The 17,467-nt window shown below is 39.9% G+C and overlaps 1 pseudogene; it reads left to right on the top strand.

Annotated features, from left to right (window-relative positions):
- The first annotated feature begins 8,925 nt into the window (after window positions 1–8,925).
- Window positions 8,926–9,404, top strand: LOC109703070 (peptidyl-prolyl cis-trans isomerase A pseudogene; annotated as a pseudogene).
- The last annotated feature ends 8,063 nt before the right edge of the window (window positions 9,405–17,467 follow it).

Here is a 17,467-nt window from a genome sequence, read left to right as displayed (position 1 = left end):
AAAATGAATCTAGACATAGACTTATACCCTTCACACAAATTAACTCAAGATGGATCATAGACCTAAATGTAAAACACAAAACTATAAAACTCCTCGAAGGTAGTATAGGAGAAAATCTAAGTGACTTAGGTTTGGTGATGACTTTTTAGATACAACACTAAAAGCATGATCTATGAAAGAAAAGATTGCTAAGTTGGGGAGCAACTGTGATCAGAGGATCACAGTTCAAGGCCAGTTCAGGTAAAAAGTTAGCAAGACCCTATCTCAACAAGTAAGCTGGGCAACATTGTTTATACTTATAATCCCAGCTATGAGGGATGCTATAGGTAGGAGGATCATGGTCCTAAGCCAACCCTGGGCAAAAACACAAGCCACTATCAAAAAAAGTAGCTAACACGAAAATGGGCGGGTCATGGCTCAGGTGGTAGAGTAGCTGCCTGGAAAGCATGAGGCCCTGAGTGCAGACAGCTAGATATATATATGTAAGATGAATAATAAATGTGAAAACTTCTCCTCTGTGAAAGTCACTGTCAAGAGAATGAAAAGAATGGATATATCATGATTAATCCCTTTTGAATAATTAATACATGGTAATAAAAATTTTTTGTAAAAAATAAAAATACAAGCAACAAACTGGGAGAAAAATCTTTTCAAAACACGTAACTGATGATGAGCTGGAATCAATCAAAACAACTCTTAAAACTCAATAAGAAAAAAACACAAATTAAAAAATATCTGAACAGACATCTCACCAAAGAAGATGCACAGATGGCAAATAAACAGACAAAAAGATGCCTGACATTGAAGGTCACTAAGGAATTGCAACTTAAAGCAACAATAAGATGCTGCCACACAACCATCTGAATGGCTAGAATCCAAAACAGTGATGACACCCAAGGCTGGCAGGGACATGGAGCAGCAGGAGCTCTCATGCATGGGTGGTTGTGATGCAAAATGGTGTGGCTGCTTTGGAAGGAGACTAGCTGCTATTTTCTCACAAGCTGAAACACAGGTTAACCATGATACAGCAAGCAAGCTCAGGTATTTATATGAATGAACTGTAGATCAATATCCACACAAAGCTAGCATATGAGGCTTTATAGCAGCAGCATTCTTAAGTGCCAAAAATTGAAAGCAAGCTGTCCTTCAATAGGTGGATAGATAAACAAGCCACATTACATTCTTAGAATAGAATATTATTCGTCCTAAAAAAGAGCTAGGGGTTGTATGGATAATCTGTTCACTCCTCTCTTAGGTTTTGCTCTGAACATGAAAATGTTCTAAAAATAAAGTTTGTTTTTAAGAAATGAGCTATCAATCTACCAAAAGGCTAAGTGAAAGAAGCCAGATGAAAATCTGAATTATTGTACACATCCAAATATATGACATCTAGAAAGGTGAAACTATAAAACTGCAAAAGGATCACTGTTTCCAGGTGCAGAACAAGAAGGATTTTTAAGGCAGTGAAACCATTGTTTATGAAATTCTAATAATAAAAATATGATACTATGCATTTGTGAAAATGCAACTGATGGACTTTGGACAATGGTAACTTATCAGTATTGGTTCATCAGCTCTAACTAATGCTCCTCACTAATGCAAGATGATAAAAGTGGAGACCCATGAGGTGAAGGCAGAATGAAGGGAGTGGTGATATGCAAATTCTGCAATTTTTCTATGAGCCTGAAACAGCTCTAAAAATGAAAATCTACTTTAAAAATAATAATAAATAAATTAAAGGTAAAAAGATAAGGTCTATTTTTAAATGACTATCCACTTTTCTCCACTGCAATTTCCATAGGCTTGTTCAAACTACATGACTTTTGTCTGATTTATATTATAACCGTCTATCTACCTTCAAATTTCCCCTGTGTGACCCACAGTCTACTCTGTAACAGCAGTGATAATTTATAAATATTTTGGTAGTGATCTTGTTAAATTATATATTTGGGGGGAGTGATTTATAATTTTATTAGCATATAATAGCTGTACAGGGGTACACACTGTGGTGTTTACATATGTGCTTATAATATATCTTAGTTGGGTTTACCCCCTCCATCATTCTCCCACTTCCCTCCCCCTTCTTAGAACAATTTCAACAGGTTTTATTCCTCCATTTTCATATATGGATACAAAATATACCATTTTCATTCTCATTCCCCCTTTCCTTGTGCCCACCTACCTCCCACTGGTTTCCACCCCTAGAAAAGATTTTCCCCTCCTGCCCTTCATTTTTAAAATTAAATATATATTGAGAGTTGAAGGGGGTTTCACCTTAGTATTTCAGGCCTGTATATATCATGCTTTAATCAAATTAACTCCCTCCCCCTATTACTTACTCATTCTCTATCACCATGCTCCCCTAATACTCAACAGCTTACAGTACAGTGCATTATATTACATTCATATAGAGACGGGTTGTTTCAATATTTTTCATTCTCTAATATTTTCTTTACCTCTCCTGCCTCCCATAGACCCCTAAGACAGACTCACTAATACAATTTTGTTCTCTCTCTCACTATATATACATATGTATAAACATATTTATGCATGTTTCTATATATATGTTTAACTTATGTGGTCTATGGGGGAAAACATTTGACTTTTGACTTTTTGAGTCTGGCTTACTTTGCCTAATATGAAGTTCTATCCATTTACTTGCCAAGATCATAATTTCACCCTTCTTTATGGCTGAATAAAACTCCTTACTTTCTTAATCCATTTATCAGTCGTGGGGCATCTAGGCTGCTTCCAAAGCTAGGCTGTTGTAAACCTGCCTACAAGTGTGTGCAAGTGACCATGTCATATCCTGGAGCACATTCCTTCAGATACATGCCTAGGAGTGGTATCACTGGATCCTGTGTATTTGAATGTGTAAGCAAAATTGAAGCCCTAATCTGTCTCTCCAGTAAGGTTGTATGGGAACAAAATACTTAAGATCTGAGATTTTAACAAGGTTGAAGGGTATAAGGAGTGGAAATTGAGTATTGTGGAGGTTTTGTGTAGGGAAGGGAGGAGAAAGGATGGGAAGAAGGGGAGGGAGGTGTAGGAGATATTAGTATGAGAGAGCTCTAGATATTAATAACTGGGCAATAGAGAATGAAAGAAAAAGGAGAGAAACAGTAAAACTAGAACAACTTGGCTTCAGGAAGTCTTGCCCTTCCCCTGGCAGGGGGAGCAGGGACAGGAGGGCACTGCAAACTGTGGTGTCTTTGATTTCGTGAATTTTTCATTTATCCAATTACTTCTTCATGTTGCTTCTGTGTTTTTCTCTCTTTAGTTCTTCTGAATGTAGTCTCTTGTTTGTTATCCAAACTTGCTCACGTGGCTTGATGTGGGAAGTGTCTATTCCTCCACATCTGGCCATCCTCTCCCATAAATATTTTCATATTTGGTTCTTCCCTGTTGCCTTTAGAGTCAGATTCTGCATCCTTACACGAATCATTAAGCCATCATAACCCAGTCTCCACTCTCCACTCCCCACAAACGCACTCCTGCCTCTAGCTGCCTCTGGACACCTCTGGATATCATCTCTGTGGAGCTGCTTCCTGGTTCCCAAGCCTCTCTCATTTTTGGTTTCCTCTTCCTTGCTCAGAATCTTAACTACTCTTCCTCCATCTTCACTCTAAACATCTTTTTTCTCTGAAGTTGTCTCAGTTTAGCCAAAAGAAAGCCCTGACGACCTTCAAGTTAAGGAACAGAATCTTATGAATGTCCAATATTCACTTTCAATAACTCTGTTTAATACAGTTTAGTAAGAGCTTAAGCTCTGGCTTTAACAAATGTAACCAAATCATCTGAGAAAAAAAAAAAAAGGAAGAAGAAAACAAACCTCACTCAGCCATATGTGTGTGATCGGCTTTCCAAGTACAAATGTATCTAGACTGGAGATCAGCCTGGATCCCAGTGAAGACTCCCAGGCCTGGATCCCATGTTACAACCAAAACAAAGTTAAAGTGACCCCTGGGGAAACTGGCAGGTCATCACAGCTGTTCTGGCGTGGATGCAGGCAGATTACGCTAGGTGATAGTGACTATTGCCATAGGAATAGCTCTAGAGCATTAAATGGGTATTAAAAATCATCCAGGTGCAGAAGAAGAGTCACTTGAGTCTAGGAGGAAGAGGTGAAGGGTCAAAGGCAAGGTTAAGGTCTGAATTAAAAACATGCTTGGCCCTCAGAACTGAGTTTACAAACACTTTATTGAATGCTGAAGGTAAAGTAGAAACAATGGTTACACATTTTCCTTCTTTTGTCAAACAGAACTCAATAATGTGGTTGGAGCCTCGGCAATTGCATACAATGATGTACAAGTAACCTGCCCGCCTTTGTTGTCACAAGTGTGCAAATGTAGGCTCAGATTTTAATTCTTGGAAACCTAAGTGGAGAGGCAGAGATCCAGGCAAGGGAACAAAAGGGGAAAGTGTAACCTGAAGAACATCAGGCAACAAGAGAACGTGATAATAGTCCTACTCCTCAGACTCCCAAACACTCAGGGTGGTCGTAAACTAAATTGAGTTGAGGACTGAACAGTTGTGCAAGGGACCTCAGCCAGCGAACACTTCCCTACTTCCTGGACATTCAGCTTGAATGTCTGCTGCACCCCTTGGAGCACCCATTCATTCCATCATTTTCATTCATCCATTCATTGTTCATTCAACAAATATTCACTGTCACCAGGTACTGGAGATACAGGGACAAATAAGACAGACAACATTCTTGATTTCATCAAACTAACATTCTGGTTGGGGAAATAGACAATAAATAAGTAAAGACAAAATAACGCCAAGGAGTGATAAGTACTATGAAGATAAAAACTTAGATTAAGAGAATAGAAGGAAAAAAAAGCATACTGTTTTTTAGATAAAGGGGCCCAGGAAGTCCTCTTGAGAATAACATTTAAGTAGAGGCTTAAAAGAATGGAGTGTGTCCTGTGATGTCTGTAGAAAACAGTTACAGACAGGGCAAGTAGCAAGTGCACAGGCCTAGAGTGGACCGGGTCTGGAGGCACTTCCAGAAGAGCTGGGAGTGGATGAAGGGGAGTAATGTAAGAGGGAACTTTGGTTAATGAGAATTTTAATCAGTGCTTGTTGAATGTGGCTTTGATTCTTAGTGTGATGGGACTCCGTGGAGGACTGAGGGGAGGGCAATGACTTTACTGAGTTGCTTGTTTGCAAAAAAGACATAACATTGTCCATCTTGACCATTGACAAGTGCACAGTTCAGTGCTACTATGTACACTCACACTGTCCCAATACCACCACTGTCCCAATACCACCACTGTCCTTCCATGGAACTCTTTTCACCTTATAAAACTGAAACTCTGTACCCACTAAAGAATGACTCTCCATTCCCCTCCTCCCCACAGCCCTGGCAAGCACCATTTTCCTTTCTGTCTCTAGTCATGACTGCTGTAGGAATCTTAAAAAATAAGTGGAATCTTCTAGTGTTTTTCCATCTGTAAGTGGCTTATGTCACTTAACAGATCTTCAGATTTCATCCATGGTATAGCCTATGTAGAATTTCCTGTTTTGTTGTTTCTTTTTCTTTTTCTTTTTTTTCTCTGCAGTACTGGGGTTTGAACTCAGAGTTTCTTCCCTGCTAGGCAGGTGCTCTCTCACATGAGCCATGCTTCTAGCACTTTTGTTTTAGCTATTTTTCAGGTAGGGTCTCATGCTTTTTACCTGGACCAGCCTCAGGCTGTGATCCTTCTACCTAGGCCTTCTACCTAGCTGGAATTATGGGTGGGCACCACCATGCCTGAAAAATTTCCTGAATCATATACCATTATATGAATATACTGCACCTTGTTAATCCATTCATCTGTCAATGCACACATAGGTTGCTTCCACCTCTGGCTATTGATAATGCAGATAGCATGGGTGTACCAATGAATCTTCAAGATACTGATTTCAATTCTTTGGGGTATATACCCAGAAGTGCAATTGCTACATTGTATGGTAATTCCATTTTTAATTTTTTGAGGAAATTCTGTATCTTTTCCTGTAGTGGCTGTACCATTTTATATTATAGGACTTGTATGTTTGAAGGGAGATTCTGACTGCAGAATAGAAAACAGAGTGCAGGGAGATTTGGATGGCAGCTCTAGGGGCCTCCTGGAGTAGTATGGTAGTAAGTCAGCACGTTGTTGGTTACAATGTCCTGCTTCCCAGGGCTCAGAAATCTGATAATGACATTGTTGGGCTTGGTTTAATCACCAGGCCTACAGCAGCAGAAGCACAGCAATACTTGGGGCAATTGGAGACTCAGTTCAGTCTCTGTTCAATCCTCTGGGAACTCTGCAGGATTTGACTGGAGACTAGGGTATGACAGGTACTATACACACCATGTCAAGCATGCATATCCAGTTGAAGAAATCAATTCCCAAGGGAAGACTGGACACTTGGAGCCCCAGAAAGGTATCACTGTTCAGTGAGTCTACTTTTCCTTTTCGCTGTATGACTTGAGGGCTAGACTAAGGAATGCAAGTTTGGTCTGTTTAAGAGAAAACTGCCACTTCTTATTTGTGTTTATGCACAGGGACCTGGCAGGGTTCAGAGATATGGAGAGCTGTGATTTTTCAGCCTCACAGTTATTTCTAACAGTGTTCGGTTATTTTATTTTTGAGACAAACCAGCACACATTTTGCTCAAGCAGACCTAAATACTCATCAAAACTGTTTTGTTAATAAAGACATTTAATGAATGGCTTCTGCCTCACCTTCTCACAACAAGATCCACAAATCCATCCTGAGACCTTAACGAGTTCTTGAACCTTTTAAGTGACAAGCATTTTATTTCAAATTACTGGGCTAAAGCCCTTGAGATAAAAAGACGCGTATGTTTATTTTTAACATGGTGATCTATTCCAGACTAAGAGTGCAAGATGGGCAGTTAGAGGGGCTGATCCTTGATAGAAAATAAGAAAAATCTAATTCCCTGCTAACCAATGAGTGGTTTTGCATTTACAGAGCATTGATATTCCATCCAACCAAAAGAGGCTTTGAACAAAAAACCACAAATTCCTATTGCCTGTTATCCAGCAAAATCCACTCTCCATTTGGACTATGCACAGCATGGAGGCTTAGATGACAGACAGTACACAGAGAACACTCACAGAAGAGTCAACTAAGATAAGTCAACAGATAAAATGATTGAGAAAAAAACTGAGGTGAACCCATAAAGTTTTGCCAGTACTTTCTCAACAAAGTGCTTGTTTTTCATCATAAAATGTTTCACAACCCATACATATTTTTCCAGGGTTGTCCATATAGCAACAATGATAATCAATGACATTGAAGGACTTAGTTAACTAAGTGCTTTTGTTATACAGCATCTCATTTAAAATGGAAAATATCAACCTGGGGGCATGGCTCAAGTGGTAGAGCACTTGCCTCACAGCACAAGGTCCTGAGTTCAAACCCCAGTACCACCAAAAATTAAGAAATAAATATATAAGTAAAATGGAAAAGACCTCTGTGAAGAGGTGACCTCATTTTCTCCATGTGAAAGGATTAGGTCCCTTACTCAAATCAGAGCCCTCTTCAACAGCAACATGACAGGCAGCAAGTACCTCAAGAGACACCTGTGTAAATGATTTTGTTTCAGCTGTAGCTACCAGGAAAGGAGGAATTTAAAATAAAGATAACATTTTTATTTAAAAAAGAGAGAGAGAGGGCTAGGAGTGGTGGCGCACACATGTAATCACAGCTACTCAGAAGGTGGGGATCAGAAGGATCTCAGTTCAAGGCCAGCCCAGGCAAGAATTGATTGATATCCCATCTCAATCAATAACCTGGCATGCTCTTGTCATCTCAGCTAAGTGGGAGGCCCTAAGTAGAAAGACTGTTGTTCTAGCCTACCCCAGGCAAAACACAAGACCCTATCCAAAAAGGGCTGGCATGGCTCAAGTGGTAAAGCATCTGTCTAGCAAGTGCCAGACCCTGAATTCAAGCCCCAGTACCATCAAAAAAAAAAAAAAAAAAGGAAGTGAGATATATGTATTTCAACTTGGGAACATGGGAGTTACATGCACTTTGTGGCACTAAAGCCAGGTAGCATAGCATAATGAGTTTTGTTCAAGCTCAGTCAGAAATAGCTCTGGCTTCTTAATCCAGATTTGCTTCCGATTTACCCTGTAACCTCAGAGATGTTTAAATAACCTCAGCCTCAGGTTTGCCAGTATGCAATATGAGGAAAATAATAGCATCTCTCTCAGGGATAGAACTAAATACCCTAAGGCACGTGAAGTATGTCACCCATTGCCCGGCACATAGCAGGTCTGATGAGAGGTAGCTGTCATGATGCCTCTGGCTCAAAGATCCCACAACTCCTAAAAGGGGCGGGGAGGGGAGCCGGAAGGACAGCCTGTGGAGTGAGGGGCCACATGGTCCAGATGGAGCTGCCAAGTTTGAGTTCAGAGGGTTCACTTATTTCTGCTTAAAGGTCATGAGGGGCTTAGAATTCAGAACAGAGTCACGACAAGGAAATAGGTTAAGAAAGAGTGGAGAAACACAGAAGGGAGTTTTTGCTCTTGGTCTTGTGAAACTGATGTTGGCAAAGACCGTCTGAGCTCATACAGGATGCTACACCTGTATGAGCTACCAACCTATTTTTGGAACTAAAACACTTTTAGGTTTTTTAAGTCAAATTTTATTCAATCAGTTTTTTCAATCACTTCTCCTATTCTAAAAGCCCTATACAGCATATACCTTTAGTTATAATAACTTCAAATTTATCTTCTCTTGAAATTTTGATATCCATTGATTGTACTAAAATAGAAGCAGTTTCATGAATACCAGATAACCAATAAATGTTGGTTCTGTGAATGCGAAGTATACCAAGATGTAGGAAAGTTGGGGTTTAAAATTACCGGCTAAACCCTGCTTTGTAGATGCTGCTGTTCTTTGCAGTTTTCTGCTACCAGCTATGGTCATCCCCACTGTGTTCATCAACAAAGTTATCAACCATGAGCCCTGGGGCTATGTCTCCTTTAAGTTGTTTGCTGACAAAGTTCCAAAGACAGCAGAAAACTTTCATGCTCTGAGCACAAGAGAGAAAGGATTTAGGTGTAAGGGTTTCTGCTTTCACAGAATTATTTCAGTATTCATGTGCCAAGGTGGTGACTTCACAAGCCATAATGTCACTGGAGGCAAGTCATTCTATGGAAAGAAATTTGATGATGAGAACTTCACCCTGGAGCACACAAATGCTGGCATCTTGCCATGACAAATAATGGACAAAACAAACAGTGGCCAGATTTTCATCTGTACTGCCAAGACTGAGAGGTTGGGTGGCAAGCATGTGGTCTTTGGGAAGGTGAAAGAGGGCTTGAACATCATGGAAGTCATGAGGGCTTTGTATTCAGGAACGACAGGACCACCACTGCCAACTGTGGACAACTCTAATGCATTTGACTTATGTTTATATTAACCACCATTCCTTCTGCAGCTCAGGAGAGCACCCCTCCCCCATCTGCTCACAATACCCTATCATCTTTGTGCTCTCCTTACTGTTCTTTGGGTTCTATCTTTTCCTATTTTCCTCCAAGTCTAGCTGTATTACAGAGTTAAGTTGATGATTATGAGTTAAAAAACTAAATAACAAAACCTTACCTGCTAAAGAATCTATGTAGGCCTATGTAATTGATATGTCTACAACGAGTTGTCAAGAATTGAACGTGGTCCCATGATAGTTGTGACCTTATGACTTATAAATAGATCCACTGCACAGAAGTTCTACCTTTCCTTTCCTCAACTTTCTCCCAACTGTCCCTCCTGCTTCAATAAATATATCAGTAATACTGGTATAGGATGAATTAGTTTATGTTGAAATCTTAGTGGGTTCTCAAATGATGCCCCTCTTCAAGCAAATTCTGAACCAGTTGAGAAATAAGAGAAAGGAGAAAGGCAGATGGTGAGCCAAAATGTCATGTGTATTACTGATTGTGTTGATATACTAATTGTGCCCCAAGTCTCTCCTCTCTCTTTGGGAACACATTTCCCAGGCTTCCTTGAATTTAGGTGGGTTCATGTGGGCACATTCTCCACAATGGGATATGAGTGGATATGATGCCTCCACTTGCAGACCTGGCCATACAACCTCCCATTCATAGTACTTCACCATTTTTAGTCCTTCTTGTAGGCAGGAATGGAGGTGGTGAGACTGAAGATACATGTTGGAAAGAACAGAGCAGAATGACTGCATGTAGCAGTTCCATCTCACTCCATCTAAACACCAGACGTGGATTATAACAAGACAAACCAATAAACTTCACATCTTTTGGTCTCTATTTTTGGTGTCTGCTGTCGCCATAGCTTAACCTACCTTAACTTATGATAAGGCTGACATTAGAGACAGCATCTTACATACATGTCTCGGTAAATTGCAGTATCAAGCATCTTATCCCCCCTAGTCTCTCTGAGCAGGGCTTCCCCATCCTCCTCCAACTTCTCACTCCCCATGCTGGCAGAAGCCCAGCAGTAGGCCTACCCCAAGGAGCCTCACAGGAATTGAAAATAACCATCCGGGTAGGTGCTTCTGGAAAACACTCGGGAAAATGTGAGAGGAATAGGATTGGGAGTGAATATAAAAGGAAATAAATACATAACTAAATAAAGGAATAGGGAAATAAGCTCTTTCTATGTTAGTCTGGACTTTAACCCTGATCCAAAACCAATTCTCCTCTGCTTCACAGACTAACTTTTGGCATCCTATCCACACACTCCCCAGCATCCAATCTTGGTTTGGCTGGATTTGTCTTTTCCTTCTAATCTTGGCCCACACAGCTGGGAATTTTGCAGAAGCAGAAGTCTGCCAAAAACAATAGCTTTCCTAAATGTCCACCAACAAGAGAATTGGTATATAAATTATGTAAGGCATCCACTCAATGAAGTATTATTCAATCATTAAACATGATAAACATAAAGACTTTGTAGCATCATAGAAAATGTCTATGAAATAATGTTACTGAAGAGAAAAAGCCAGTCATAAAATTGTAGATGCAATATGGCAACTACATTTAAAAATGTATACATGGCAAAACAGCTTTAGATGAAACTCAGAGAAAGAAGAGCAATTAGTAGGTTGGAGGAGTGGGACTCATCACATGCTGTATTGTTTAATTAAAGTTAAAACAATCAAAGAAACCACCTTTGCTATCCCCACCCAGTGACACAACAAAGAGAAGTACTACCGTCCCTCAATGTCTTCAGAGGGAAGCACCCCAATCAAGAGCAGAGGGGACCTGGCAGAGCTCCAACAGAGGCCTGACTCCAGATACCCGATGCCTGCCTGATTCAAAGTCTGAACACATGTCCTGCTGTTGCTTCCATATGTCCTCATTTTATTTTTAAGTCTTTTAAGATTATAAGCATTTTGCTTTTTGATGGTGGGGCTGCTTCCCTTAGTAATTCAGACATGCAAAGAGAAATATTCCTAGAGTTCTTCTCTGACAGCCCTGGTTAGTGTGACATTCTTACAGAGAGCTCATGGAAAAATCTATGTTCTCAGATCATTTGAACAGATCAATAGAATTCACTGTTGACAAAACTTAAGAATGCAGGACTTTCAGTCCTTTCACTGTTCAGAATGGTATTTGTAATAGAATCAACTTTGAGCTACTTTCCTGAAATGCACATGGAGAATTTGTGCGTAAAAACTATTCAGTGTCAATCGGATGCAAATTGATACATACTGTACATATTTCTTACTTCAAAACATTTCACGCCTTTAGAATGCACTTTTTCTATCTAACTAGTTTACTACTGTCTCCCCCATCTCTATCTCAGTGGCTTTGACCTCAAGGATAAAGGAAAAAGGCAACATCCTAGCTTCCCTAATATGAAGTTCACAAAGGGAAACTTCCCTCGGATATGGATGCCTGGCTCCAGGCTTTGCAAAATGCCCATAGAGTTAAAGCAACTTCATACAAGTCCTTAAAACAAAGGCGAGAAACCCATATTACACAGAAGGCCAGAAAGTCTGACAGCTGAACAAACGGTGGGGGTTCTTGCTCAGGGGGAAGAGAACTGAAAAAATATAAGCAGCCACTGGATAGGATTAATGAATTTTTAACTGGGGAATTTGACCCTAAAACTCATTTCTCAGTTCAGTGGGGTCAGGAACAATCAGGGAGAGCAGACAGATGTATGGACATACTGGGAGGCAGTGGGCACAGAAGCAAGTCCTGCTCCAGGCAACATGCTTCCCTGTAGTCTCACACTTGGCCTCTCTTCAAGGCTAGCCAGTGCCGATCTTGACCCCAGAAAACCTGTAATCCTTTTCACAATTTCTTTTCCCACCTCCACCCCTTTTCTGATCTTGCCCCATGTCAAGTACAATTGCTTAAGGCTCTACTACTTCTTGTTTTCTGCAATATTTTCTTCCTATCATGCTTTCTAATAATTATTATGCTGGCTCCCATGATTATGCTTGGAAAATTCCTTGAGAACAGTGAGTTTTTCATATGTATCTCTATTCACAATGTGCCTGGCACAGAGTACATGTTCAATAATTCTTTTTGTTAATGGTATCAACTTTCTAACATAGACACAGCCACAGTATTTTTCTTTTTCTCTCTCTCTCTCTCTCTCTCAGAAGGGCCATAGGGAAGAGAAAGGCTACGTTGCTCTTGACTCTAATGCAGTCCTCAGCAAGAAGAATGCATTGGAAGCTGAATGCATCTTTAAAATATTCTCTCCAGTGATATCTGACTTCTGCCACATATTCGTGGATGTTTCTTCAGAATACCATGAGAGAGAAGGGGCTGTAAAGTTCATGACCAGAAATAAACTTTTCAGCAGGTACAAGTGGTTCACACCTGTAATCCTACTTGGGAGGCTAAAATCAGGAGGAGTGCAGTTCAAGGACAGCCTGGATAAAGCGTTCCTGAAACCCCTATCTCCAAAACAACCAGAAAAAAATGGAGTAGAGGTATGGCTCAAGTGGTAGAGCACCCAGTTTTCGAGCACAAAGCCCTGAGAGTTCAAACCCCAGTCCCACCAAGAAATAAAAAAAAAGAATCTTTTAAATTACCTCTACCATAGTCCTGACTATTTGGCATGCTCTGGAATTCAAACAGTAAGCGCAGAACCTCACAGCATTTTGGAGGTATAAACTGGAGAAGGAGGCTATGTAGCATTTTCTTCTGAATCAATTAAAGCTTTGTGGTGATACTTCTAAAACAGAATGAAATCAAAAAAGGTTTCTCCCTGCCTTTCATGTTGAATCAATGAAATGTGAAAACATAAAAATCCACATTGAAAAATCAAAAAACTTTGATTCTATGAAAGGTATGTTGACTCCATCAAATGTATGTTGCTAAAACATTTTGAAATTTTGTAATGAGAATTAATGCGATGATTTCTGCCCCTTTTCGGGATGCCAATGCTTTTGCTGTGTTTTGTGAGTTAAATTTGAACATGCTCTTTGCAGGTTTTAAGTGAGTTAAAGAGTGACTATCAAGAAAGCAAGTCTTTGTTGTTATTGTTGTTGCTTGCAGTATTGGTGATGGAATTCAGGGCCCCGTATATGCTAAGCATGTCTTCTGACACTGAGTCTTACCTTCAGCTCCAAGAAAGCAAGTCTCATCAGTATAAGGCCACTAATATTAAACAGTATATTTTCAAGAGACAAAGTACCTGGACTCAGTTGGATGATGGACAAGTAGGAACACAGAGTTATGAAAAAGCCTTGTTATATTAAAAGTAAGAGGTCTTAAAATTCACTGCTAGGCCTAAAGGAGCTAAACTAGTCAATTTCTCTTTCCAGCAGGTGAATATCAGTATTTTATTAGTTCTGCAACTGAAGTGTTTTATAGGACTATTGCTAAGCTAGAAAGGCTGGGTGATTACAGGAGAAACATTGGCCTCACATTTGATTTCATTTGAAGGATAATCAATTGTTCTGGTTTGCCTGGAGTTGAGAGGTTTCACAGGATGCAGGACATTTGGTGCCAAATGTCCAGAATCTGAATATTGTCAAGGATTTATTTTAAGCATCTTTAGAAAATTGATTTTATGTCAATTGCAAAGGAGATATGTTTTCCCTTTCTAAAATTCCATGCATGGTGAGAACTCTTCAATGAGCCTTAATGAAGCAGGCTAACATGGGGGGAGTGGGGAGACCATCTTTGGTCACCATGATTTACAGATTCTGGATTAATGTCAGTATTCAATGACCACAAGGGGACAGGACTGGGAGCCACCACTGGTTCTGTAAGATGACTTTCTGAATTGTGAAAACAATCAAATCCTTTGGGTCAATGTGAGAGATGTTGAAAACTAGCTGTGTCTTAGAAAGCAACTTTTAGGAATTATATGAACTTAATATCTGAGATTGGGGACTAGTTAGAATGAGAGTGAAGGGAAAGTCCTAGGAATAAGATATTCAAGCAAACTAACCAAGTGATAGTGACAATCTCCCCAACTAGACTCAAAATCAAAAATGTAAGCAGAAAAATGATTGTTATTCACAGGGCAAAGCATTTGCTGAAGTAGGGGGCTACCATTTGTTTTTTAGATGTGGGAAGAACCAGCCAGAGGAAGCAAGTCATGATTGCTGGCAGAAAAGCAGTTCTGGAGCAACAGGGATTAATGTCATGTGGTTTCTGAAATCTGAACTTTTTCAAAAGAGTTTCCTTAAAAAGTGATTATGAAGGCCAGGCATGGAGGCTCACACCTGTAATCCCAGCAATTTTGGAGGTGGAGATAGGAGGACCAAAGTTCAAGGCCCCATCTCAAAAACAAATGAGGTGTGGTAGTTCACATCTGTAATCCCAACTAAACAGAAGCATAAGTAGGAGGAGCATCATTGAAGGCCAGCCCCCAGGGAAGAAAACATGAGCCCCTAGCTGAAAAATAACTAAAGCAAAAAGGGCTGGGGGTGAGACTCAAGTAGCACTTGCCTAGCAAATGCAAGGCCCTGAGTTCAAAACCCTAGTAACACACATACACAAAACAAACCCTACCTGAATATCAATATCCTTAGATTTAACCAACTAATGAATTTGTAGGAGTGTAAAGCCACATTTCTACTAAGTTTCCACTTTTTGTTGTGACAAAATATGTATTTTTTAATCAGTCTCATTTTCCAGATGGATAAAGAAGAAATTTCTAAGTTCCCTCCCCTGTTCCTTTTACCTTAAACAGCTCTAGTCTGATAAGCAAGAAGACAGCTCATGAGAACTGGCCAGCATTTCAAAAATCATATCCTGCAATAGAATTACAAATGATCCCAACAAGGACCAAGGAACAACACAGGTAAAGACACTAATGTCCTTGAATAGGAAAGTCTCTAGAAACTCACATTTCAAGAGGAAACAGAAGGATAGGGGAAGATAGCAGACAGAGAGAAAAGAGAAGTTGCCTCAAATCTCCAAGCATAATATCAAAACACCCAACACTCCCAAACAGCTGAGAAATGCCAAGCATGCCAAGAGAGCAGATACACATTTTTTGCTACCCGGGGAGTAAACAGAACAATAAGAATGTATTCCTGGCTGCCTGGGCTATAACACGATGCTAACAGAGGACAGTGAGAGAGATAAGAACTCAGTTTGGATTTTGCATCAGTCTGCTATGTCTGCAAGCATGGTTTTTATTCTGAAAATGGTGGAATAAATATTGGTAGATGTGCAAGGTCTAACAAACAGCACCTGGCCTTTCTGAAGTGGCTGGGTTCCCTGACTCCATAAACTCACACGCCTGGTGTAATGTGCTTTGAGAATGTGTAGTACTTTTGTGGGACTGGGAAACTAGATAAATGTGTTCCCACTTATCTAAAAAAGATGCAGATGGACCCTGTCAGTTATGGACTAGTGAGCTTGACATCAAAATCCAGGCAAGTTTCTGGGACGGAATATTAATAGGTTGATTTGTGAGCATATACAAGAGGACCTGGTGAATGCTAGGAGATATCAGGGGACCCATAAAGAACAAATCCCATCAAACAGATCACACACACGCACGTGCACAAAAGTGGGTTACAATAAAGGCTTCAGATGAAGCTGAATTGCAGAGAAGTCTATGGCAAGGTCTCTCATGGCATCCTTATGAAATAAATGGAAAGGCACACATGGAGACCAAGGATAAAGTCCCACTTAATGATGAGGGCAACTGGCATCTCGCCAACAGACTAGAAATTGATATAAATTAATGTATTTTGTCTGCATTGGGAAGTCTCTTCCCCAGTTTAATCGATAACAAATGATACCATTTTCACCGTCTGTGTGAACCAGGTGAAAAGGGAAGGAATACTTAGTACATCAAATGGAAAATTCTTAAAATTGTTTTTAGGGGAAAGTAACTGGAAGTGGTGGTGCTTTCTGAGAAAAACTATTTTGTGTTCTACTCGGTCATTTGATCACTTTTAGAAAGGTGGGATTGGATGTAAACATGTCAGGAAAAACTGATGAGTTAGATGTCTTCAGAAAATTCTGTGACTGTAGTTTATTCTGAATCAGTAAAAGATCACATCAATTAATTCTAGAAGGGTAGTCTTAAAAGTATTGTATTATACTTAGTATAAAGATTTTTTTGAATCAAGATTTTAAAAGGACTTCAAAGGATGAGAACAGCTGACTGATCTTTAAAGCAGATAATGTCCTACACTCAGCAGTGTTCAATGTCAGAAAGGTTGAGGTTGTGTCTGAAAGGCAACACTGAAAAGCTTCTGGGTTTTCATTACTAAGTGTTAAGCATTAATGCTAATCTTGTGAGAGACCCCAGAATTTCAAATGTGGATTTTGGGCTTCTTAAAGAAATCAACTGATATATGAAACAAACAAAGGGTAAACAAACAAAGGATACCCTCAATTCCATGCAGACTTGTTTTGTTCTGAGAACCACACACCATGCAGAACTAACAAACTGGAATGTATCCAGTAGAGGAGGTTCAAGGTGGTAAAGATTTGGTCTTATGAGGAGTACATGAAGGAACTGGGATGGTTAGCAGAAGAGAAGTCACAGGAAGTTCAGTCTTCTATTACCTGAAGGCTAAGTTATAGAATAGGGATCAGCTCTATTTTCCTCTCCATGGGATTGTATGCATGTAATAGCAAGGCTGGGAAAGACTAGTACTGAGGGAGGCCCAAAGCCAAGGTGGAATAGTTTCAAGGATAGGCACTTTGGAGCTAGAACAGGTTGTTTTTAAGTTTATGAAGTCCAAGGTTGCCATTTCTTTTAAACAATGGCCAAGGCTCAAAGCCAAAATGATCTGCAAGAACTAAAGCAAATGAGCAAGGCACAGAAAACAGCTAAAAGACTGAGGAGGATGAAAGTTCACCAGGTGGCAGTGACTTGCATAGTCACCCCACTTTTAAAGTTTTATTCCAAGAGGGTACTCAGTTTACAAATCAGAACATTTTGGAGAGAGGGAGGCAAACAGAGGGAGGGAAGAAGGGAAGAGAGAGAGAGAGAGAAAGAGAGAGAGAGAAAGAAGAAAGAGAACACACCAAATTCAAGCAGGCAAA

Source organism: Castor canadensis, chromosome 14, assembly GCF_047511655.1.
Source record: "Castor canadensis chromosome 14, mCasCan1.hap1v2, whole genome shotgun sequence".
Lineage (NCBI taxonomy): Eukaryota > Metazoa > Chordata > Mammalia > Rodentia > Castoridae > Castor > Castor canadensis.
This window is presented reverse-complemented; position numbering and strand designations above follow the sequence as displayed.